The 25520-nt window shown below is 53.1% G+C and overlaps 5 non-coding genes across 5 annotated transcripts; 2 read left to right on the forward strand and 3 right to left on the reverse strand.

Annotated features, from left to right (window-relative positions):
• Positions 1–3548: 3548 nt before the first annotated feature.
• Positions 3549–3623, forward strand: TRNAT-AGU (transfer RNA threonine (anticodon AGU)). Its single transcript has one exon. It is a non-coding gene; the product is annotated as a tRNA-Thr (tRNA).
• Positions 3624–9661: 6038 nt separating this feature from the next.
• Positions 9662–9743, reverse strand: TRNAS-GCU (transfer RNA serine (anticodon GCU)). The gene has a single exon. It is a non-coding gene; the product is annotated as a tRNA-Ser (tRNA).
• Positions 9744–15576: 5833 nt separating this feature from the next.
• On the reverse strand, positions 15577–15659 carry TRNAL-UAA (transfer RNA leucine (anticodon UAA)). The gene has a single exon. It is a non-coding gene; the product is annotated as a tRNA-Leu (tRNA).
• Positions 15660–17084: 1425 nt separating this feature from the next.
• Positions 17085–17166, reverse strand: TRNAS-UGA (transfer RNA serine (anticodon UGA)). Its single transcript has one exon. It is a non-coding gene; the product is annotated as a tRNA-Ser (tRNA).
• Positions 17167–19062: 1896 nt separating this feature from the next.
• Positions 19063–19134, forward strand: TRNAG-UCC (transfer RNA glycine (anticodon UCC)). Its single transcript has one exon. It is a non-coding gene; the product is annotated as a tRNA-Gly (tRNA).
• Positions 19135–25520: the final 6386 nt, after the last annotated feature.

The raw sequence follows: 25520 nt of genomic DNA on the forward strand, positions 1-25520 counted from the left end.
TGGGCTACTGGAATGTGTTAATTGAGCTGGTTGAGAGAGACGCTTCACTCCCTCGCACCTGCCCTCTATCTTGCTGAGAACGGGTTCACTTTTCTAAGTTTCATTGATGATTTCTGTAATTGGATGCCTTGACGTCAGACTGTTTGGTTAAGGGTATTAAGATACTAGGGTTGATTGTATTAGCAGCCTTACTGGGCCCGGCTCTGCTGGGAACACGTTTGGCACTTTGTGCCTTATTGAGCAATAAAGCTGTTTATTAGCCGCCAAACCAGAGAGGAGCTTTTGCTTCAACAGAGACCCCGGGGAGGCCGGCCTCCTTTGGTTTGGTCCCGTCCTGAGGGCACAGAATGAACAAGAGAGAATTCCTTAACCCCACAGCAATCGGAGTCGGCCAAAGGGTTAGTAACAGAATAGTTTCCCAAGTTTAATCTCAGGCAAAAAAAAAAAAACCCTCTGTGGTGTTGCGGTCATTGTGTTTTCTTAACACGCAGCAAGTCCTTAGTTGAAAGGCAGGTAGAAACACGGGCTCTTGACGTGCCCTTTCTGATGGGACAGGCATGTTCTACTCTGAGCCAGGGGGCTTGGGTAGCTTGTTTCCGTACTCAGAGTTGTGCAGAGGAGTTCTGGTTGCAGGAGAGTTCTTCTTCCACTTCTCTTTTCCTCTTTTCCTTCTTCTTGCTGGTCTCCTTCTTGGACCCCAGTTTATATAGTGAAAATATAAGTCCTGTGAGTTCAAACCTCACCTGGAGCAGTGGTTGTTAGTCCCTGCTGTGTTGCACCCTTGCATTGGTTCCCAGAGTCTTTGGCATCATGCCTCCCCCTTTTTGATTTTAAAAACCCTCACGCCTCCCCTCCAAAATAACAGCGAAAAAAGAAAGAAAGAAAAAGAACGTGAAGGGGGGAAGGACTGAGTCACCTAATGCCCCCGCTGGAATTTCTTCAGGATCCCCAGCTTGGGACCCCATGCCTTGCAGTGAAGGCTGGGAGAGATGGGATTCCACCCCAGAGGATGGGATCAGTGAAAATTCCCACTGCACATATTATGGCCTCATCAGAGTGAATGTTGGGTGGGCAGGATCTGAGGCCAAGGGGCACAGAGCGGGTTGGACCCTTGACCCGCTTTCTGCTAGGGTCTTGTTGCCCATCTTCCCCACCCCCGTCAGCAGCCGCAGCCCCTTTCAGCCACTGGGTCAGCCCAGGAAAAGAAGTGGGAAATGGGACAAAGTCGCCCGTCTCTGTTCATGAGCTTCTCCAGTGGCTGAAAGGGACGGTGGCTGCTGATGGGGGCGGGGGGGGGGGAGAAAATGGGCAACAAAGACCCTCCTCTGAGCTCCCCCAGCATTCACTGGAAGAGGCCAGCCCAGCAGGGACTAAAAACCACTGCTCCAGGTGAAGTTTGAACTCACAACCTCAGCATGTCTCCTACAAGTACTGTGCGCTGACCCATTGCACCACTGGAGCAGCTCTCAAAAATGTTCCTTCAAAGTCCTTAGATTGAAAAAGTCAAGAAGCACAAAGTGGAATTGAACAAGTGGGGCCAGAAGCTCAGTTCCGAAGGATGAGAGAGGCGAAGGGAGAGTCAGAGAAGCGGCTGCCAGATGCTCTGCGTGGCCCAGGGATCTGGACGAAGAGCTGTGCTCATGTTTTCTGCCATAAAGCTTTGCTTCTGGGCAGTTTGGCTACGATCGAGGCCTTCCTGCCTCCAGGAGAGGATGGGAAGCAGTTCAAGGCAGCCTGCAGATTCAGCACCCACTCAGGCCCATTTTGGGGGGGTTAAAATGGAAACCTCCCTGAGGAGCTTTGCTGCTTCTTCCTCAGAGTGCACTGGTTGGCAATTGAACCCAGGTCAACTGCTTGGAAGGCAGCTATGCTCACCACTATACCACCCATACCTACACTTTTGTGTTCTAGGTGAGAGGGTGCCTGTGTGGTTTGGGGTAAAGCATAACTTCTTGGCCATTTGGACAAGATCGGAAGTGACGATGGGGGGAGCACTCCATGATTATGTCTACACTTGTGGCTTCTTGTGTGAGTAATATGCAAATGAGGCTAAGCGTGGACTATTGCTGAGCCTTATTTGCATAGCTAATGAGCCACCATATTTGCAGAAGAGGCTCTTGCCTCAAAAGGAGCTGTCTACACTGCCCCTTTTTGCACATCAAAAACCCTTGTGCGCAATGCCGTTCTTCCTGAAAATAATGGGTGTAACGGCATTGCACAAGAAGGGGCCGTGTAGACAGCTCCTTCTGGTGCAAGAGCCTCTTCTGCAAATATGACGGCTCATTAGCTATGCAAACGTGGCTCAGAGATATGTCACGCTTAGCCTCATTTGCATATTACTCACACAAGAAGTTGCGAGTGTAGCCATAGCCCAGGGGTTTTGGCTTCCTTGTCCTGAAGTTCACCAAGGGCAGTTTTGCTTGTCTGAGGCCCAACGGAGCTTGGGCTCCAGACTGATCAGACATGTGGTCAGGTGCCTGAATCCATCACAGCTACAGGGCAGCTCAGCCCGTGCTGTAGGCAGCCAGACTGTGAGCAGCACAGAGGGTCAGGAGAGGGGATTTGTGTATTTGGAGAAGGGTCCTGGGTCCTGGCTCCGATCCATGCACTTTAGCACAAAGACCAAGGGCCCCTGCACAAAGTGCATTGTGGGAATGAGAGTTGGGGCAGCAGGAAAGGGGCCGGCCCCACACCACCAGCGAGCAGGTGGGAGGGAATCCTCCCCCATCTCGTGTGCGAAGGGAGCACTAACCCACTTGCAACACATCTCTGGTGCTCTTACCTCCCCCAGGCCTAGCGGCTTTGTGCTAGAGCCATTTGTGTGTGAGAGGGATGAAAAGGAACCCCCAGACATCGAACCCAGCCCTGGAAGAAGTTGGTATCACAGGGACTTGGTGGGATAATACACACGACTGGAATATTGGCACAGAAGGGTACAGCTTGCTCGGGAAGGATTGGCAGGGAAAAAGGGAGGAGGAGTTTCCTCAGATACAAAATAATGCACTCACTGGGACTGAGGTGGAGAGGGACACAGGAGACAGACTTGTTGGGGGTCTCTGGGTGAGGCAACAAAGGGTTTCTAATCCAACTCCTTAATCGCTTGGCCATCACTACTGTGGGAGACTGATCTCCTGTACTTGTATGTGAACAAAAAATGTGTTACTTGCTCTTTGGCCAACTCAGATGGCTACAAGGCAAAGGAATTCTCTCTTAATTCTGTGCCCTCAGGAAGGGACCAAACCAAAGGAGGCCAGGCCCCCATCTGGGTCTCCAACCCAAACCCTGAGAGCCAGGGGTTTACAATCCAGATGATCAATGTTTGCTTCACTTCTCCCTTCCCCTGGAATGCTAAATCTCAAGACCAACTCTGCAGTCCCAGCGGCTGGGGGAGATGTGCATGTCAGAGTCTCTGCCCGCTGAGCTGTAGCCTTCTGTGCCCAGGGAGCCAGACACCCCCAGGGCTGGAGGGAAATGGGGAATGGCGGCACTTTGGGAGTTAAAGGTGTTGCCTGGCACCATAGAGCAGTTTCACCAGGCTGCCTGAGGAGGGCACCGTGGCTTAGCTGGCTTAAAGCACCTGTTTAGTAAACAGGCGATCCTGGGTTCAACTCCCAGTGGTGCCTTGCTGTGGGTTTCATTTACTTTTTCTTGTGTCTTTCTGGCCTCCCCTGGCTACCCATGGAACTGCTGGTTCAGAAAAAGGCTGATTGGGGAGGCGCATTGGGAAGAAGGAAACCACAAGCCTGGAGCAGGTGCAGAGGTGACTGGCACTGGCCAGGCAGGGCTCTGACTCCCACTGTGAGCCCCTGGGTACCACACACTGGCCACTCAGTCCTGCTCCATGGTCGTCCCAGTGCTCTGGGTGCAAGCGACGGGCCTGGAACTCCCTCCTGGGACTCCTAGTAGAAGCGTGGGCCCTGCCCTACCTGGGGGGGGAGGGGACAAACATGGGGCCGGTTGACAGGGGCTCTGACACTCCAGCACTGGGGCATTTGAGCCTTTCAGCCGGATTCAGACCAGGCTGGTCGGAGCCTCTTGCGCTCACGGAGGGGGATTCTGCACTTGCTGCCTTGGGAGCCAGGGTCACATTGCAGAGTTCCCCCGGGGCCGTCCCATAGCATCACCAGCCCAGCCCCAGCCGCTCTCCCTGCCCTCGGTAACATGGCTGTGTTTTATCCTTCCCCTTCAGTAACAACCGGCCATTCCCCACCCAGCTCCGGCCCCTGTGGGACCCGCTTCCTTCCCCAGGAGCAGCGTGAGTGCCAGTGCGGCTCCCTGCTGAGGCTAAGGCTGTGGGAACTAGCCCCTGGTTTTGGGAGGGAGACGAGATGTCCAGGTGTTGAGTTTTGCCCATGGCTAGTGTGGGGTGACCCACACTCTGGGGGCAGCTGGAGGTGCCTCCTGAGAGCTGGTTTTCAGAGGGGTGTGATCAGCCCTTCCTGTGTTTCTGGCTCCTTCCAACAGCTCGAATCTGTCATCTAAAAGTTGAGGAATGTGCATTTGGAAGAGGGAATTTCTGTCTTTTCATTGTCACTTGTGTGGCCTAATGGGCAAGGCATTGGTCTCCTAATCCAGGGGTGGTGAGTTCAAGTCCCATCTGTGGTGGTAGTTGTGATGTTTCCTAATAGGTGCAAGTCTCTTCTGTTTCCTTTTCACCATGTTACCTGTTTGAATATTGGACAAGAGTCCCCTGGAACTGCCATTTCCCCCCAGACAGGACCCCTCAGTAGCAAACACTAACACTGGTGTTAGGCACAGACAGGAGGAGAGTGTTTCTGAAAAGCTGAGGTGTGCAAAGTGAGGTCACTTGCAGAGATGCAGTTGCTGGCTTCTCTGTATGCCCGTGGGCACCTATTACCCATCGGTGCCCCCAGACGAAAGGCCAGTGCACATGGAGCACTGTTCTCAGCACGAGTTCTTGCTCAAGAGCACATCCATGCTGCCATGCAGTGTGGTCTATGAGGGAGGAACAGCTCAGTGCTTTGAGCTTTGGCCTGCTAAACCGAGGGCTGTGAGTTTAATCTTTGAAGGAGCCATTTAGAGAAATCTGAGGCAAATCTATCAGGGATGGTTCTTGGTTCTGTCATGAGCATGGGGACTGAATTGGATGACCTCTCAAAGTTCCTTCCAGCTCTATGAGATGGTTTATCTCCTTATAAAGAGCATCTGTGGACACTCTCTTGTGCAAGAAAGCTCTAATGGCTGTTTTAGGCACAAGAAATCCCTCTTGCCTGTGCACACTTCCTTCTTGTGCAAGAAGCCCTCTTTTCCAATGGTTTACTGTACATTTTCTTGCACAAGAATGCACATGCAGGGTAAACACTCTGCTAGTTTTTGCATAAGAGCCATTCTTGTGCAAAAAGCCTGCAGCATAGACAGAGCTGTGCAGTGTGAAAAAATCTCACAACAACAAGCTCAAACCAGCAGGTCCCACTGAGATTTGAACTCAGATTGCAGGATTCAAAGTCTGGAGTGCTGCCCCTTACACCATGGGACCTACCCAGTGATCTAAGCATGGGCATTGGGGACACTCAGTTTTCAGGCTGGCCTCTGCACTCCTGGCTTTCCTCCTGCTGCTTCATCCCTCTGGCTACAACTACACGGCACATTTATTTTGGAATAAGCTGGTCTCGAATAGTGATTCCAAAATAGTTTATTTCGAACTAGCACATCTACACTGCAGGGAAACCTCAGAATAGTCCGAGGCAGGCTCCCCAGCGTAGACGAGCTGTCTCAGAAGAATAAGTTAGAATGTCCCCAGGAAGGGGTTAATTCAAACTAGCAGCAGTGGTGTATCTACACAGACCTTATTTGGAAATAGCTAATTGGGAACAGGTGTTATTCTTCGTAGAATGAGGTTTGCAGAAGTCGGAATAAGCCGTCTGTTACTTCAGAATTATTTCAAAACAACAGAATTGCTGTGTAGACTCTTGCATTGTTATTGTGGAATAATGGCCATTGTTCCCAAAGAACTTTTGTGTGTGGACAGAACCTGCACAGCCCAAGAAATGTGATTGGCAGCTCATCCCCACCATTGTTTTATCAATTGAAGTGCAGGGCTCCGAAGACATGGGGACCCAAGGCAACCACCTTGGTTGCCTTCTGCTAAGGTCAGGCTGGAGGGAAGAGAATCACTCCTTCAAGCCAGAGTTGAACCAGCAACCTAAGGATCACTTGCCAAGCACATGCTACAGTCCTCCACTCTGCCAGCTGAGCTATCGAAAGGTGCTTGATAAATGCTGGTTTGTCCAGATTATCCCTACTGCAAGTCTCAGGGCAGCTGCTCCCCCAAGTATATGGCATTGCTGATGAGGGGCAGAGGAGCACAGGTGCGGTCACAGGTACTTCACATGCAGACAGACCCCCTGAGTGAAACCTGGGCTAGATCCATCCATGTCACAGCAAAAGGAAGAAAGTTGGGTTCTTCTCATGTGTCTTCTTTGTTCCAGAGTCTCTAGGGGTGCGGAAGGGTCAGGTCCACAAAAAAACAAATCAATTGAATGAACTTTGGTCTAGAAACACCCCTGAGGGTTTCCTTCTATCTTTGGCCTGGAAAGCTCATCTGTAACAATGTGGTTTCTCTGTAACCCTGTTGGAAGGCCTGTCGCTATTCAGTAGGTCTAAGCTAAAGCCTTCTTCTGCAGCCAGACTCAAAAGCAGCAGCAATTAGTTGTAAAGCCTGGAGTGACATACTCACATTCCAGCTAAATGACACTGAAATAGTGTCAGACTAGGCTGTGAGAAGGGGATCCTGTCCTAATGGCACCCACTGGTACCAGATAAGAAACAGACCTCAAGATGGGTAGAGAAAACTTAGTTAAACACCGTTTTGTCTGGCAAGAAACTGCTTATCAATAGTTGTGGTTGTTCAATGGGCATTCTATGATTCTTGTCCTCCCTTTCCTATTGTTTGTCTGGGTGGTCGCTGTCTGGTTTGGATCTGTTTCTGTCTGCTGTATAATTAATTTTGCTAGGTGTAAATCAACTAAGGTGGTGGAGTATGATTGGGTAGGTAAATCACAATAGTATCTTATGACTGGTTAGTAAAATTATGCTAAAATAATTGGTTACGATATTGCTAAGCAGGACTCAATTTTCACTATATAAACTGGGGTCCAAGAAGGAGACCAGCAAGAAGAACTCGCCTGTGAAAGAGCCTTTGACCAGAGCTTCTAGGATACCTCTGCACAAGCCTGAGTAGGGCAATAAGGAACCCAAGCCCTGAGACCCCCAGCTCAGAGTAGAACATGTCTGCCCCATCAGAGAGGACACCTCAAGAGCCTGTGTTTCTATAGGGCTTTGAACTAAGGAGCTGCTGTATGTTAAACAAACACAGGGTACGTCTAGACTACCGCGTTTTGTCGACGGAAGTTTTGTCGACAGATACTGTCGACAAAACTTCCGTCGACAATTTGCGTCCAGACACATGGAGTTCTGTCGACAAAGCAAGCCGCTTTGTCGACAGAACTCCGTAGTCTGGACGCAGTGTTACAGGCAATAACACCTTCTGTCGACAGAGTTCTGTCGACAGAAGGTGTTATGCCTCGTAAAATGAGGTATACCAGCGTCGACAAAACCGCGGAGTTCTGTCGACGTTATGTCGACAGAACTCCGCGGTAGTGTAGACGCTGGTATTGTTTTGTCGACAAAAGTCCACTTTTGTCGACAAAACTAGGTAGTCTAGACACACCCACAGTGATGGCTACACCACAGAGGCTTTTCTTTCCTGAATTTAAACTTGGGAAAATATTATGTTACTAACTCTTTGGCCAATTCAGCTTCCTGCAGGGGAAGGAATTCTCTCTTGTTAATTCTGTGCCCTCAGGAAGGGACCAAACCCTCCTCCCCCGTCCCAGGGACTCCAACCCAAACCCCACCCTGGGGGAGCTCTGCAATGTGACCCTGGATCCCAAGGCAGCAAGTGCAGAATCCCCCTCGGCAAGCGCAAGAGGCTCTGACCAGCCTGGTCTGAATCCAGCTGAAAGGCTGGACAGCCCCGCTGCTCTCTGATTTCCAGAGCACCTAAAGTGACTCCAGTGGGATTTGAACCCACAACCTTGGAATAACTAATTTGGCTTACTCTGACTGCTACAACTTAGAAGTCCAAGACCCCAGCTGTTGCACACCAGCTCACAGCACCCCTCATCTATTCTCTCTGCTTTGCAGCAGGGCAATTGCTGGGATAGAAGAAAGGGAAAAGCTGAGCCAGAGGAACACACGCTCCCCCTCCCACACTCAGACCCCCCCATACCCAGCCCCCTGCCCAGAGCCTCAGCTGTGGCTTAAACCTGGTTCCAGAGAGAAGAGGCCAATGCAAACAGCCCCCTGGCAGCAAGGGAGTCAACACGTTGGTGGGTGGGGCAGGGAGCTGGGGGCAGATCTTGGCTCTAACTCATTGAGTGACCTTGGCCTGTTCAGCAAATCTCTCCCTGGCTCCATGGCCCTGTCTGTACAGCAGGGACAGCAACACTCACAGCCCCACAGAAGAATGCTAGTTTGACACTTCACCACATGGCCCAGCAATGAGCCCCCCAACTCCCCCTGTGCTCGGGGAGCCAGGTTTGCTGTGTGAATTCTGTGGGGCAGGTGCCATCAGGCCCGGGCACTGGGATTATTACCAGTTTTCCTGGCCCTCTGACACTACCAAGATCAGGGCTGAGTGGTTCAGCTTTTCGATTAGAAACCAATAGACTAAGCAGGTCCACAAAATCCACTAGTTCTGCAGCCCCAGGAAAGTAAATCTGAACCTCAGTCCTCCCTGTCCCTTCCCCTCACGCCATGGGGCTGGAACGCAATAGGAGTGAGGTGTCTTAGTTGGGGGCCACATCAGAGAGGGCTGGGGGCCTTTGGAGGAGTTTCTTTGTGTCTCACTTTTGTGGACCCAAAATTTTCTGTGGGTCAGTGGCCCCCGACCCAGAAAAGGTTCCCCGCCCCTGCCATAAATAAAGAAACATTGAAACCTTGTGTGCTGGCTGTAATGTTTTCCTTTATTTCACATGAAGTTTGATAAACTAACATGAGACAGTTCAAACGCTGAATCATTTAATGATTTAAGTTAAACTGTTCTCCCCAGCTGCAGCCCTAGCAAAATGGCTGGGGTGTGATTATGTCTTTAGTGGCGAGTGTCCATTAGTAACCAAGAGCCCATGGAAAGGTTTGGGGAGGGCAGGGGCTCAGCAAAGGGGTGGGGTCTTGCGGAAGGGACGGGATAGATCCTGGCTTGCCCTGACATTTAAAAGGTGACCTTGGGGGCATGTGGCCCCCTGAGCAGCCTCTGATGTTCCCTGTGTGAGCCCCAGAACCAGCCCTGAGTGACCAGGAAAGAGAGAGCAGTGACATCACAAGGGCCTTGTGCAGCACCTCAGCTCATTGGCTGGGAGGCAGTGACCTCACAGAGGGGCCATGGCAACAGCCAGGTGGGACAGGCTACAGGGCTGGGGCATCTCAGAGACCCCCATGGCCTGGCTGCCTGGAATCTCCTTTGTGAGGTTTCCCCTTGAGGGCAGAAGGGATTGAGGGTCCCAGCTGGGAGTGTCTCTGTGGAGATTTCCCCTTTCCCCAGGCTGCAGTGGGAGGGGCTGGGGCAGGCAGGGGTACAGGAGGGGCTGGCACTGAACTGAAGAAAGATCTGGGAGAAGCAAGAGGAAGGGCTGCAAACATCCGATGAGAATGGGACTCGAACCCATGCATGCAGAGCACAATGGATTAGCAGTCCATTGCCTTAACCACTTGGCCACCTCATCAGAGTTGGGAGTGGCTGTTTAAAACTACCTGAAACCAGCACCGCCAGGAACCTTTGTGCCACTTGCTGGCTGGCCAGGGACACCCAGGGCTGGAAGCTTTTGTTTTTTCACAATGTTCCCGGGGCTGTTGTACAAAGCTCAGTGCTGGTAACAAACCCAGACACCCCCTGGCTACATCTACCCCGCAGGCTTCTTACACAAGAACTGTTTTGTGCAGGAGTTCTTGTGCAAAACATCTTGTGCAAGAGCACGTCCACATTGCCATGTGCTTTTGGGCAAGAATGTCCGTGGCAGTGTGCACGCTCTCTTGTGCAAGAAAGCTCTGATGGCCATTTTAGCCATATGGGTTTCTTGCACAAAAATACCCTGTTGCCCGTTCATACTACCTTCTTGTAGAGCTCTTTCACAAGAGGGTTTATTCCTCATGGGGAGAGGAATAACTCTTGCCCAAGAAGCCCTTTTCCTATGTTTGGCTGTAAATTTATTTGCTCAAGAACGCGTGTGCAGTGTAGATGCTCCTCAAGTTTTTGCGGAAGAACGGCCATTCTTGAGCAAGTAGCCTGCAGGCAGATGGCAGTGGCACAGGGCTCTGGTGGGACCAGCATCCAGAGGAGCGTTTCCGATATGAGTGTTTACTGACAGTGTCCGTCTCTGGTCTGATTTCACAGTGTGGTGAGACACTGGCACCCACCAGCATGGATGGGGTGGCTGGAGGGAGTGGCTGGCGGGCGGCCGGTAGGAGCAGTGGCAAGTGGCCAAGGGAGAGGGTGAGCCTCATTTGCATATCTAATGAGCCACCATTGTTGTGGAGGAGGCTCTTGTGCCAGAAGGAGCATCTACACAGCCCCTTCTTGTGCAAGAAAACCCCTCTTGTGCAATGCCGCTACGCTTAGCCTCATTTGCATATTTCTGGCGCAAGAACCTGCCAGCGTAGACATAGCCCAATTGTTTTCACTGTCAGGGGGCTCAGTGGCCCCTCCCTCTTTCTACCTGCTCTCCCAAAAGAGACAGACCTGGCTCCCCTTTCTTTTCCCCCAGCAATTGCCATGCTGGAAAGCAGCTATCAGAGACAGCAAAACTAGCAATCCGTGAGACACTAAGGCACAATGGAAAGCGTGTTGGACTTTTAAGCTTTGGTGCTCACTGTGACCCAGGTCACTCATTCAAAGGTTGTGGGTTCAAATCCCACCAGATTCACTTTAGCTGCTTCCTCATTTCCAGGGCAGCTTTTACAGAACAGGCAACCCTTAGGCTGACACCAGGATGGGCTTTAGACCAGACAGTTCACTGGAGACCCCAGCGAGGGGGGAGGCAAGGGCAGCTCTGAAAAGCTGCAGGTGCCCACAGACCCTTTCGTCCCTCCATGTCTCCTACCAGTGCTGTGCAACACCCAAGCTATGTCTACACACACTGTTCTTCTGAAGAAGCTAGGTAAATTGTGAACCCTAGTTTGCATAGCTTTGTCTGGAAGAAGCTTTTCCAACATTTGGCCTGTTTACACTAGGCCAAATGTGGGGGAAAAAACTTTTTTTGTAACATCCCGGCACCAAAAAGTCCTGTCTGCTCTTCCGAAAAAATTTCAGCAGCTATGTTCTCTGGAATGAAGCGTTGTCTCTGTAGTGTAGACAAAGCCCTGATGTAACATCTTATTTCAAGTTTAGGTGCAGCGTAGACAGAGGGTTGACTCAGAGTCCTTAGTGCTGCCTCTTACACCATGGGACCTACACAAGACACCTGTGACTCAGCTGGGCCAAACTGGAGCCCTTAGGCTCAAGCCCACTGGGACCAGCTTTGCTTGTTTTCCTTCCACCCAGAGCCCCCTTCTTCTCCTGGGCTGCATGGAGCCTCCCTGGGATGCCCTGAGACAGGCACAGGCCTCTGCCTCCCCACAGCCAGCCCCACCCCACAGGATTTGGCAGAACAAGGCGGCAGGAGGCTCTACTCACCCTACTGAGTCCGACTGAGACGTTTAGCTTTTGTCCTGCCCCCCCAGCTTGGCCCCCCTCCTCTGCCCCATTCCTGCCTCACTTCCTCCTTGGGCAAGTCACACAAGGGAAGCAGAAGGAGGAACCGGCCCCATACGCCAGCTTCCGAGGGCAGGGGAGGCCAAGACACAAGTGTCCATCAGGTGCCTGGCCTGTCCCATCTGGCTTCCCCAGGCTGGCACCAAGGGGCATTCTCAGCTGATGTCACCCCCCCTCTGTCGCATGGGAGTTGGGCTTATCCCAGGCACAGTCCAGGTAGCAGGAGCTGCACTTACCCAGGGCACCAAGTGGAGCTGCATTAAGAGAAGCACCAGTGACCTCGTGTGTATTAGGCACATGAGATAACCACTACATCACAGAAACACATTTCAGAGGATTAAACTTGTCTGACTGTTCTGTTCCTGGCTCTTTCTAACACCCTGCTCTGCGGGGGAGGGGGATGCTCCTTGTGAACACTCCACCTCTTGTTCTCAGGGAAGCCACTAACCCGAGCTGCCAGCTCCTCATTTCCTCACCAGCCCCTTGAGATTTGTAGCTCAAAGCTGGAGCTGCTGTGGAAGGAGGTGAAGCTACAGAAGCTGACGGGGACAATCAGCGGGCGGAGGGTTATGTTTTCTCCTCCCTGGGCTGATGTGGCTAGAACTGAGGAGAAGAAAATCCTCTTCCCTGCTCCTCAGAGGATGGAAATTGCAGTTGGTTCTCGCTCTGCGTCTACTAAAGCTGGACCCCAGGACTAGACTTTTTCTTTCTAAAACCATGGTGAAAATTGAGAGCCAATTGCTTGTAGGCTGAGAATGTGAGTTAAGGAAGGGTACCACCCAGCATGGGGCTTGAACCCATGACCCTGAGATTAAAAGACTTATGCTCTACCAACTGAGCTAGGCAGGCCGTGTGCAAGCTGTTTCCTACTCTCCCATCTCAGCGTAACAGGAGCCAAGTGTTCTCCACTGCCTGACTCAAGGCTCTTTCTTGCCCCTAATGGGGGGTTCTGGTCTGTGGAGAGGTTTGAACTCGAACCCCACTCCCAACACACCCACTTCTTTCCCCACAAGGAACGGACCCATTTCCATCTCTCCAGGGACAGGAGAAGGGCTCTGGCCTGTTCTCTGCAAAATGCTCAGCCTGTTTCATTTTCTGCAGGAACGAGTGGGATCCATGCGCCCTGTTCCCCAGTGAGAGGTATGTGTCCTCTTCCCCCTTTCCACAGACACAGCAGGCCAGGGGGCTATGAGCCTCCAGAGGCCCCTTCCTACTTGGCCTCCCACAAAGCTGGGGTGAAAAGCTGCAAGACCCCAGCCCTTTTGGGCCAAGCCATGGCAGAGGCAGCAGGATTCACTCCCATCTTCTCCTGCCTGTGCCCTGGTGCTGAGGGGCCGGCCCCTTTCCTGCTGCCCCAACTCTTATTCCCACAATGCACTTTGTGCAGGGACCGTTGGTCTTTGTGCCAAGGTGCGTGGCTGGGAGCCAGGACTCAGGACCCTTCCCCCAATCCGCCCTCTGTCCCGCTCACACTGTTTGGTTGCCTCCAGCACGGGCTGAGCTCAGGGGTCAGGTGGGTGATCTGCCCTGCAGCTGTGATGGCATCAGGCCCTTCTCGCCCGCCCGCTCAGTCTGGAGATGGAGCTCTAGGGGGCCTCAGACACCCGGCAAGAGGAACAAAACTCAGTGTATGGAAGCTGGAGCACCTGAACCTTGTAACAACCAGCTGAGTTAAAGCAGGTCCCACTGAGATTTGAACTCAAACTGCAGGATTCAGAGTCCTGCATGCTGCCCCTTATACCATGGGATCTAGGGTGTGAAAGTGCAGTGGGCACCTCTGACTCTCAGCTCTCAGGCTGGCCTCTGCTCTCCTGGCTCCCTCCAGCTGCTTCATCTCTCAGGACTCCCGGTCCTGCCCCAGCTCTGCTGCTTTCAGGGCAAATTCCTTGTTAGGACCAGTCACACTCTGGAGTCAGTGAGGGTCCCTCCCACCTGAGATGTGAGTCACACAAAAGCCTCGTTTCCTGCTCCGTTCCCAATGCTGGATGCAAACACATGGTTGCTCTGGGGGTGTAACAAGTGCCCCTGTAAAAAGCTCATCAAGTGAAATGAAACTTTTACATCTCCAGGTGTGTCACACTTTGGATTTCTATTGAACAGGGATTATTCAAATGACCACAAACCCCTCACGTGCTCTAGTGCCAAATGCACATAAACCAGACAAACCCGTCCCTCAGCTGGAACCAATTCAAACCGGCTCTGTGTGTGTGTCTGGTTTCTGTTTCCATCCATTCAACAAGGGTGTGATCTGATCTGGATGCCCATTGGCTCGTCCTTACTCTCCTTTGGCCGTGTCCTGCAGAAGAACAAGGACCACGTCCAGCTGGGGATGAATGGCCACAATCGATCTTACAGCGTTTGATTTAGCAAGTCCAACTAAGACTCACTAAATCAAACCCAGAGGCCACCCCCACCAGCTTCCAGCACTTCTGCTCTTTGCCCCCTTTGGCTTCCTGCTGTGGGGACATGGCCAACTCCAGCTATGTAGGGAGGGATGGCAGGGAGAGCAGACACATTGGCCAGGCACCACTGGGGGCTGCCTCCCTCACCTCCCCCACACCCAGCAGCTGCTTGGCCAGCTTAGTCATAGGGCTGCTCTCTGGGACTTCTCTCCCAGCTCCTCCACCTGTTGCCATTGCCCATCCCAAGGGAGGGGGGACGAGAGTCACTCTCCACGGTTGCAGGAGCTGCAGAGGTGGCACTCGCAGGGTCTCTGGGCACTGACACCCCCAGGGAATCACAAGGGCACTTGGCGCTGGCTCGCCTGTCCCAGCAATTGCAGTCAGAGCCCTGCCTTGCCAGTGCCAGGCACAGCAGCCCCTCAGGGGTTTGGTTGGAGTCCCCAGGCTGGGTCCCAGCCTCCTTCAGTTTGGTCCCTTCCTGAGGCCACAAAACTGACAACAGGGAATTCCTTTGCCCTGCAGCAATCTCTGTTGGCCAAAGGGTTAGCAACCGAATATTTGCCCAAGGTTAAGTGCAGCAGCAGAAGACACTGTGATGTGTGTTTCTGTGGTGTAGTGGTTATCACATTTGCCCAACCTGTGAAAGGTCTCTGGTTCAGAAACAGTGGGTCTTCTCTTATTGCAGTTCCCTTTGATACTCCCCAAAGCAGTTTCTATGCCCTGCTCTCTGGGGCAGAAAGAGACAGCTAAATAGGTTAGGCTGAAAAGGGAGGAGGCAGGGCTGGGGCTGAGACTTCTCAGTGGTACCTTGCCTGGCATCAGGTCATTGCAGCCTCACAGTCCAGGGCCCACCCTGCAAGTGCCTCATTTCAAGAGGGATAAGGGATCTTTCGGGAAAGGCTTTATTTTTCAAAAGGTCAGCATCTAGACTGGCGCTTTTCTCCGACAAAAAAAAATGGCAGCCATTTTTATGCTAATGAAGCACAGGAGATTTAAATCCCCGCTTCATTAGCAATTGCGATACATCTAATTTACATCCCTTTTCTGAAAAGGGATGTAGTCTAGACGTAGCCAAGAAGTTTTACAGTAAAGTGTGGTAAGAGAGGGCTTCTTGCGTAAGAGGGCAGTGTGGACATGGGACAGGTGTTTCTTGTGCAAGAAAGCCCTATGGCTAAAATGGCCATCAGAGCTTTCTTGCACAAGAGAGCATCCACACTGCCATGGATGTTCTTGCTCAAAAGCACAGCTCACACATGGCAGGGTGGACGTGTTCTTGCATAAGAACCCTTGCACAAGATACCACCAGTGCAGACATAGCCAAAGGGACCTTCAGAGATGAAGTCCAGCCCCCTGCCTCACAGCAGGACAAAGCACCATCCAGATGGATGTCTGTCCAAAACAGGAAATTACCAGGAGTAGGATTTGAACCCACACAGACAAACATCTATTGGAACTTAAGTCCAACGCCTTAACCACTCGGCCATCCTGGTGATCCTTAGGGAGCTGGAAGGGTGAAAGTTCTCTCCCCAGACAGCCCAGGGACTCACTCTCAGAGCATCTGCCCGTCCCATCTCTGTGCCAGGACTTCCTGCCGCGAGGGCGAGAGAGTCGCCCCCTCCCCCCAGTGAGGAGGGAAAAAGGGAAACCAAACAAGACAAAACCCAGCGTCCCCAGGGATTCCGAGGGACAAAGACCTGGTGGGGAAAATCTCCCCCCCCCCCCCAGGCTGCGTCTAGATTGGCATGATTTTCCAGAAGTGCTTTAACGACATGCGGCCCCACTGCCAAACATCCTGGACAGAGAATTACAGGCCAGACAAGCCACTTATCACAGCCAGAGTAGCTCAGTTGGGAGAGTGTTTGACTGAAGATCTGAGGGTTCCTGCTTTAATCCCAGGCTTTGGTGTGTGCTAATAGTGGCTAATAACTTCAAGTTTAGGGGTTTGCTTAGAGCTGTCATCACAAGCTGCCCTGTAGGAGAAAAGCTGAGCTGCAACCTGGGGCTCTGTTCTGCCAGGGGGCAGGTACAAGGGTTAAGCTGGGGGGGGAAATCAGCTGACTCCACAAGAAACACTCCCTGTTGACCTGGCTGAAAGATGGTACCACATTAGCAGGTTGTTAGCACCAATGTGCCTGCTCCCCCTGCAGCACTGGAGATGTCAGGCAGCTCTGTCCTCCCAGCCTGGGGCTGTCTGTCTGGGAGACACCCTCACACACACTGGCCCCTGGCTTTCTAGGACTGTTCCTTGGTTTACTCAGCCTGGGAGTTGGGCTTATCCCTATCCCCGAGCAGCAGGAGCTGTGTTTACCTGGGGAGCCACAAATCAGAGCAGAACCCCCTTTCCTGTTCCCAGTTTCTGCTTGGATTTGAAGAAGGGGCATTTTCACATTAAGCAAACAGGATAACCACCCCCCCCCCCCCACAAACATGCTTGACAGTAGACAAACTTGGACAAATATTCTGTTACTAATTCTTTGGCCGAGCAAGAGCAGGAAACAAGAACCCCCCCCCCCCCCCCCAAACAATACTTCTCTAGACCCTTTGCTCCCAACACAGGGAAGGGGGGCGGGGCTGTGTGCCGGGAGAGGAGTGACCCACATCATATCCCCAGCATTTCTGCCCTTCATGGATGGATCTTTGCGGGCAGGCCCAGACACTCCATCCTCTCACTCAACTCCTATCACACACTGGAGCAGGGCAGCCCCCAGGGGCAGGGCTGAGCCATGGGGTGCTGGGCAAGGGGCACAGGCTGCAGGAGCTGAGAGTTTCCCTAGAGCTCAGGGACCCATAATGAGGCACCATGGCCCGTGTCTCTCTCGGAAAGGCGCAGAAAGAGATTGACTGGGGATGGGGAGAGTGGCTCAGGGGTTGTGCAGCTTGTTGCCTGGTTAGGGCTGCGGCCAAAACTCAAGCCTCGCTGCGAGCAGGATTTGAACCTGCGCAGGGAAACCCTATTAGATTTCAAATCCAACGCCTTAACCACTCGGCCACCACAGCTGTGAAGTTACTAGGGTCCCAGGGCCAGGGAAACTGGTAAATAATCCCAGTACCCGGCTTGACATCACCTGCCCCGCAGAATTCAAAGGGCAAACCTGGCTCCCAGAACACAGGGGGAAGCTTGGGAGCTCATTGCTGGGCTGTGGGGTGAAGCATCAAATCAGCCCCCTCCTGTGGGCCTGTGAGTGTTGCTGTCCCTGCTGTACAGACAGGGCCATGGAGGGAGGGAGAGGTTCACTGAATGGGCCAAGGTCACCCATTGAGTTAGAGCCCAGCTCTGCCCCCAGCTCCCTGCCCCACCCACCGATGTGCTGACTCCCTCGCTGCCAGGGGCTGTTTTCATTGGCCTCTTTTGTTTTCTTTTCAGCTGTGAGACATTGGGACAGTTGGCCAGGGCGTCCCGCAGTTGTCATCTCCCTCTGTGCAGGTGCTGTCCAGAGCCCCGACTAGCAAACGCTGACACTGCTGTTAAAGTATTTTGAAACAGCACCCAGATGTGATTATGCAAATATAGTGCGGGATATTTAAATCCTGGTTTCGTTTACAATTTTGAATGTCTCCATTTGCATCCCTCTCCTGAAGGAGACTGCAAGTGTCGACATGTCTTGGGTGTTGCAACCTCCCAGCACTCACCTGATGTTCCCTTCCCGCTGCCTGAAGACGTTTGTGAGTCCTCCTGCATCCCCTGGAGCTGCAGGACATCAGCGTTGTCCAGGGTGAAGGTCATAAAGTTTCTGGAATCTTTCTCCTCGTCCTGGAGCTGCAGGACATCAGCGTTGTCATCCTGAAGCTGCGGCCGCTGCTGCCCAGGGGTCTCCATCCCAGACTCCACAACTCTCCCTGGAGACAGGGGCTCCCCACACCCCGGGATTCGGTCCAGTTCCTCACAGTATGCACAGTGCTGTGGTGCTTCCCCAGAGCGGGACCTGCCCTCATGGGCCCTCACATACCCCTCCCGCAATTCGTTGACCTTGGGTCTGACTTGGTCTTGGTCACAGGCCCACAGGAGGAGGAAGGTGGACTCTCTCTGCAAGGCCATCAGCCATTGGGCCATATGCTAGATAATTTCATGGAGGTTAGGTCCATAAAAGCTATTAGCCAGGGGATAAAATGGTGTCCCTGGCCTCTGTTTGTCAGAGGCTGGAGACGGATGGCAGGAGACAAATCGCTTGATCATTGTCTTCGGTCCACCCCCTCCGGGGCACCTGGTGCTGGCCACTGTCAGCAGACAGGACACTGGGCTAGACGGACCTTAGATCTGACTCAGTATGGCCGTTCTTATGTTTTTATGTTTATAAATGTCTGCATTCGTCCATCTGGACTGCCGGGCCTGCAAAGACCCCCCCCCCCTTGGATCACAGCTCCAAGAGGGTCTTTATCTCTGGCCCAGACACTGACAGTGCCTGGTGTTTGCTGCCCCCTGCTTGGTCCTGTGATGTGTCCCTGAAGGGGTCTCTGGGGGTTGTACCTGTGACATGGCTCTCCAAAAGGAAGACGTGCTCTGGAAAGCAGAAGTGCTTGATCTTAGGCAAAGGACCCAGAAACAACACTTAACAGCAACAAACACAAGGACGGCTCTTGATCCGCATCCCCAGGCCACACAGAGTATCTAGAAGCCACTTCCCCACCTCTCCCTTGTCTGCTCTAGAGCTTAGCCCAAAGTCTGATAAACTCTACTCTCCCACCCAACAACCTCTGGGACGCCTCTCCCGCCCGGCTCCTCACACCACGGAGAGCGCAGGGCAGCCACTAGCCCAGCATCACCACTTCTGGTCTTTGCCTAATAGCCAAGAAGTTCTGCTTTACCCAAACCACACAGGCACCCTCTCGCCTCTGGCTAGCCTCATGGCAGATGTAGGATTTCCTAACTAATTTTCCCAACATCTTTGCAGGCAGGCATTGGAGGTATAGTGGTGAGCATAACTGCCTTCCACGCAGTTGACCTGGGTTCGATTCCCAGCCAATGCAATGTAAAGAGGGAGCATCAAAGCTCCTTGCTGAGCTTTTATTTGAACCCTGAAAAAACAGGCACAAATGGGTCCTGCAGCTGCGGGCTGCCTCTCACTGCTCTTCATCCTCTCCGAGAGCATGCACAGTAATGCGGTTCCTACCTCACATACCCCTGCCGCAATTCCTTGACCTTGGCTCTGACTTGGTAGGATGCGGGGGTAGGAGGGAGGTGGCCTTTCTTTGCTAGACCATTGGCCATTTGGCCAAAAACGTCGGCATTCCTCCGCATGGACTGCAGAGACTCCTCCTGGGATCACAGCTCCAAGACGGTCTGTATCTGTGGCCCAGACTATGATGGTGCCTGGCGTTTGCTGCCCCTTGCTTGATTTGATTCCCAGCCAATGCAAGGTGGGAAGGGAACAGGCGGCCCCTGGGGAAGAACTTATTTAACCCTGAACAACAGGCACAAGTGGGTCCCATAGCCAAGGGCTCCCTCTCACTGCAACAGACACACAAAAGGGGATGTGGGACAGTTTGAGACAGTTTGAGTCGCACACAAGGCTGGTGGCGCAGCTCAGCCAGGGACCTTAGCCACTCACAGAGCTTCACAGCTTCTCCACGCCCCGAACCCCACCAGGCAAACTGCCCCATGGGCTTCGCCCGCACCATGCTCAGGGCCTGGGGTTTTTCTGTCCTTTTGCCAGACCAAATAACTAACCACCCCACTGCTCTGGAGTCTCTGCCTCTCATGGGCCTTCTCATCCTCAGGTCCACTTTGTCTCCAGACAGACCCTGCTCTGCCACAGGCTGTCACTCCTGGGCCTTCTAGAGCAAAATGTGCCTCTTTATTCTGACTTTGAATACCTGGGCTTTTAGCAATAAGATCTGCATCTTACACCAGCATTTGCTAGTGCAGGGTCTGAACAACTTCTCCAGAGAGGGAGAGAGCAACTGTGGAGCATCCATGCTAATTGTTTCAGAGAGCAGAGGAACGTAAACTCTTTGCCAGTGAGAGAAACTGTCACCCCAGGTGGGAATTCAACCACCAATCCCTGGCTTAGGAGACCAGTGCCTTGTCCATTAGGCCACGGGGGTACACAGAAAAGCCTGCCAGGGAAAGAAATTCACCCTTCTGAATGTCCCTTCTTCAAATTTTAGCTCCTAATGAAGCCCCTTTGAAGAAGCCAGATACACAAGAAGGGCTGATCACACCCCTCTGAAAATCAGGTTTCCATGGGTATCTGTAGCTGGCTCCGAGTCATGGGCCTTGACGTCTCGTCTCCCTCCCAAAACCAGGGAAGTGTCTCCCACCGCTGCAGCCTCCTGAGGCTCTATGGCCCTGTCTGTACAGCAGGGACAGCAACACTCACAGCCCCACAGGAGGGCCCCTGGCCTAGCAATGTGGCCCCCTGAGCAGCCTCTGATGTTCCCTGCTTGAGCCCCAGAACCAGCCCTGAGTGAGGGGGGCAGGGGGAGCAGCTCACACATGCCAAGGGGCTGGCCAGGGGCAGGATATGAGCCTGCAAGGCAGCAGTGACATCACAAGGAACTTTTACAGCACCTCAGCTTATTGGCTGGGAGGCAGTGACCTCACAGAGCAACCTTGGCAACAGCCAGGCAGGACAGGGGCAATTTCAGAGACCCCCATGGCCTGGCTGCCTGAAATCGCCTTTGTGAGGTTTTCCCTTGAACTCTATGATTATTCTCTTCACTTTCCTGTTGTTTGTCTGTGTGGTCGCTCTCTGGATTGTAACTGTTTCTGTCGGCTGTATAATTAATTTTGCTGGGGGAAAATCAACAAAGGTGGTGGAGTATGATTGGTTAGGTAAATCATAATAGTATGTTAGCTTTGGTTAGTAAAATCATATTAAAATAATTGGTTAACATAAGAACATAAGAACGGCCGTACTGGGTCAGACCAAAGGTCCATCTAGCCCAGTATCCTGTCTACCGACAGTGGCCAACACCTGGTGCCCCAGAGAGGGTGGACCGAAGACAATGATTAAGCGATTTGTCTCCTGCCATCCCTCTCCAGCCTCTGACAAACAGAGGCCAAGGACATCATTTTATCCCCTGGCTAATAGCCTTTTATGGACCTAACCTCCATGAATTTATCCAGCTTCTCTTTAAACTCTATTATAGTCCTAGCCTTCACAGCCTCCTCTGGCAAGGAGTTCCACAGGTTGACAACACGCTGTGTGAAGAAGAACTTCCTTTTATTAGTTTTAAACCTGCTACCCATTAATTTCATTTGGTGTACTCTAGTTCTTCTATTATGGGAACTAATAAATAATTTTTCTTTATCCGCCCTCTCCACACCACTCATGATTTTATAGACCTCTATCATATCCCCCTCAGTCTCCTCTTTTCTAAACTGAAAAGTCCCAGTCTCTTTAGCCTCTCCTCATATGGGACCCGTTCCAAACCCCTAATCATGTTAGTTGCCCTTTTCTGAACCCTTTCCAAGGCCAAAATATCTTTTTTGAGGTGAGGAGACCACATCTGTACACAGTATTCAAGATGTGGGCGTACCATAGTTTTATACAGGGTCAGGAAGATATTCTGGGTCTTATTTTCTATCCCTTTCCTAATAATTCCTAGCATCCTATTTACCTTTTTGACCGCCGCTGCACTCTGTGTGGAAGTTTTCAGAGAACTGTCCACGATAACTCCAAGATCTCTTTCCTGATTTGTTGTAGCCAAATTAGCCCCCATCATACTGTACGTATAGTTGGGGTTATTTTTCCCGACATGCATTACTTTACACTTATCCACATTAAATTTCATTTGCCATTTTGTTGCCCAATCACTCAGTTTGGTGAGATCTTCTTGGAGTCCCTCACAGTCTGCTTCTGTCTTGACTATCCTAAACAGTTTGGTATCATCTGCAAACTTTAGTACCTCACTGCTTACCCCTTTCTCCAGATCATTTATGAATAAGTTGAAAAGGATTGGTTAAGTAGGACTCAATTTTCACTATATAAACTGGGGTCCAAGGAGACCAAGGAGAAGAAGGAAAAGGGGAAACGAGAAGAGGAAGAAGGAGGGAAAGGAAGGAAGAAGACCAAGAAGGAGGAGGGAGACCTGGAAGCAGAACTCCCCTCTAAGCCAGCCTCAGACCAGAACAGCCAGGGGTCCTCTGCATGACCGGTGAAATGGTTTGCTGTGTGAATTCTGTGGGTCAGGTGAAGTCAGGCCTGGGCACTGAGATTATTTATGAGTTTCCCTGGCTTGCTGTTATTTAAAGCTGTGATGGTCGAGGGGTTGAGGCGTTGGCCTTAAAATCAATAGTGTTTTCCTGTGCAGGTTCAAATCCTGGTCACAGCAAAGCCTGTATTTTGGCTACACCCCTTCCTAGGGCAACATGGTACCCAGACCCTGAGAAGAACATGCCTGTCCCATCAGAAGGGACACCTGCAGAAGGCAACAGAGGCTACAAAAGCAGGAGAGAACATGGATTGCAGGGTCCTGCCTAACAACAGGAAAACCAGTCTGGCTTTGAGCAGAGCCACCTCCCCATGGACACAGCCAGGGGACCAAGCAGCTCCAGTGGCCCCTCCCTCTCCCCAAAAGCCGGCCCTGGTTGGGTAGAAAGATGCTGGGCCCAGCGGCCTCCCTTCACCTGGAAGAGGCAGAAGTGATGGAGAAAGGCCCAGGGGTGTGTGGGCTGCAAAAGCCTCTTGTCCCCTTCTCAACTCCTAACAGTGCAAACATCAGGGAGAGTAGCTCAGTGATAGACTACAAATTATATGAGTGTTACTTCAAATCCAACTGACCATTCAATGGAAACATTTCTCTCTCCAATTCCATTACATTCTAGGTTTCTATTTTTTGGATTCTATAAATGAATACGAACCCTTACTGCTGTCCTGTGCCAATGCCCATTGTGACGTAGTGGGGGTACTTGCTGGGCTGTGGTGACCCCTGCTGTCTGGAGCAAGACCCAGCAGGGAAAACCTCACTAGGCCAAGGTAATGCCAAACTTGTTGAACCAGTGGCCAGACACCCCCCATGGAGAGGAACAAAGGAAGGTGGAATGCTGCCCTGGTTGGGGGGCAGGGCTGGAAGTTAGTTAGGGAGTTGCTGGCTGGAAGGCAGAGAAGAAGGAGCTGGGGAGGGGGCTGGGGCTCCCCTATCTCCAGGGGGGCATTGAGACCTCTTAGCCCCCAGTTCCTGTAACCAGATTACATCTGTGCTGTGCTGTGCTGTGCTGGAGGAGCAATAAACCACCCTCAATTCCACTGGCTGGTGCAGTCTGTTTGTGCCATTTCGGGGTACAGGAGACGGGGAACCCCCAACGCGCCGTCACACTGGTGTCAGAAGTGGGATGCACTGCACCCCGTGGATGGAGCTTCCAGCGGTGAGCGACAAGGCGCTGTAGAAGCAAGAGCCCTGGAGCCAGCCATGCTGGAGACAGAGCGAAGCGGTTCCTGGGAATCGTGGGGCGCTGCAGCACTAGACTGGTGAGTCTGCACCGAGGGGACCAGCGGGCAGATGGCCTACGCCCGACTCTTGAAGGCAGAGCTGGTGGGGCTGTGCAGAGAGAGGGGCTTGCCTGTGCAGAAAGCAACCAAGGCCCAGCTGATTGCCCAGCTGGAAGAGAATGACCAGCCACAGGGCCAGGATCTTGTCCCCAGGGGAAGCAGCCAGACCCCCCCCTGAGAGTGTGTCAGGCTCAGAGAGGGGGAGGAGCGCTGGAACCCACCGGAGAGATGAGACAGCGTCTCCTGGGAGGCCTGCAAGTCATAGCCCATCTAGGGCAGGGGCCAGCCCAGCGGAGCTACGGCGGCTGGAGATCCAGCTGCGGATCAAGGAATTGGAAGTAGAGGACCGAGAGAGGGAGCGCCAAGATCGAGAGAGGCAGCGACAGCATGAGCTGGCCATGGCAGAGCGGAGAACTGGCGGGGCACCGGCTGCGCCAAGTGCGGATGGGCCCCAGGGTCCCAGGACTGCCAGATGCTTGGAGAGGCCCATGGTGGCCCAATTGAAGGACATGGGTGACATAGACGGGTTCCTCAGTGCCTTTGAGAGGGCCTGTGGACTGCAACGGGTTCCCCCAGCTGACTGGCTGCAGGAGCTCATCCCCGCACTGAACCAGGAGGTGGCCGGAGTGCTCAGTCAGCTGGAGGACCTACAGCCAGGGGATTACAACCGAGTCAAGGAGGCCCTGCTGCACAAGTTCGGGCTGACCCCCGAGATGTACAGGAAGAAGTTCCGGGGGGTACAGAAAGGGCCACGGGAGACCTATGTGGATCTGGCCTCCCGCCTGGCGCAATACTGCCGCAAGTGGGTCTCGGGAGTCAGAGCCCAGACCGCAGAGGAGCTGCTCAAGCTGGTCATGATGGAGCAGTTCTATGAAGCGTGCCCACCCAAACTGAGGCTGTGGCTCAAGGACCGGAGACCAGAGAACCCCCAGGAGGCCGGGAGACTGGCGGATGAGTTCACGGAGAGCCGGTCCGGGTGTGAACGGGAGTCCCGGAGAGAAAGGGAACCGCGCAGAGACCGGATCTCGGCTGAGCGACGGAGGGAGTCAACTACGGGGCGAGACCAAGGAACAGATCGTCTGCGCCCCAGAGAACCAGCCAGGGCCTGGACAGAGACAGCCCAAAGCCTAACTTGCCATCGCTGTGGGCAAAAAGGCCACAAGAGGGCTCAGTGCACCAGGTCCCAGGACCGGGGACTTTCCAGGGTTAACTGGCTGGGGCGGGAGGAAGGGCAGGCTGGCCCAGAGGCAAGGGCTGGCCGGCAAACCTCAGCTCAGAGTGGAGGGAAGGATGCTCAGTGCACCTCCCCTGGGAGGTCTGACCCTCGGGAGGCGGATTTCTCCGTGTACCGGGTGGGGGCAGGACGGCCCCTGCGGAGCGAGTGTCTCATACCCCTGGAGGTGGATGGTAGGAAGGTGACGGGCTTCTGGGACACGGGGGCGGAGGTGACTCTGGCCCGATCCGACATAGTGGCCCCAGAGCGGATACTACCCCACACCCAGCTGACCCTGAAGGGCATAGACGGGTCCCCGTTTAAGGTGCCTGTAGCCAGGGTGCATCTGAAATGGGGGGCGAAGGAAGGCCTCAAGGAAGTGGGGGTGCACCCGCACTTGCCCACCGAGGTGCTGATGGGGAATGACCTAGAGGAGTGGCCCCATGAATCCCAGCGGGCTCTAGTCACCACCCAGAGCCAGCGGGGGGCTGACAACGTGGGTCCAGGGAAAGACTCCTGGCAGCAGCCTCAGGGTCCCATCCCAGTGGACACGGGGTCCAGCCAGGCTGGGACTCCGGACCTAGGCAGAGGTGGGGGACAGGTCCCGATCCCTGCCTCAGCAGCTGAATTCCAGGCTGAGGTGCAGGCAGACCCCTCCTTGCAGAGGCTGCGGGACCAGGCTGGCCTCCGTGCAGCGCAGCCCTGGG

The sequence above is a fragment of the Pelodiscus sinensis genome, chromosome 26, assembly GCF_049634645.1.
Source record: "Pelodiscus sinensis isolate JC-2024 chromosome 26, ASM4963464v1, whole genome shotgun sequence".
Lineage (NCBI taxonomy): Eukaryota > Metazoa > Chordata > Testudines > Trionychidae > Pelodiscus > Pelodiscus sinensis.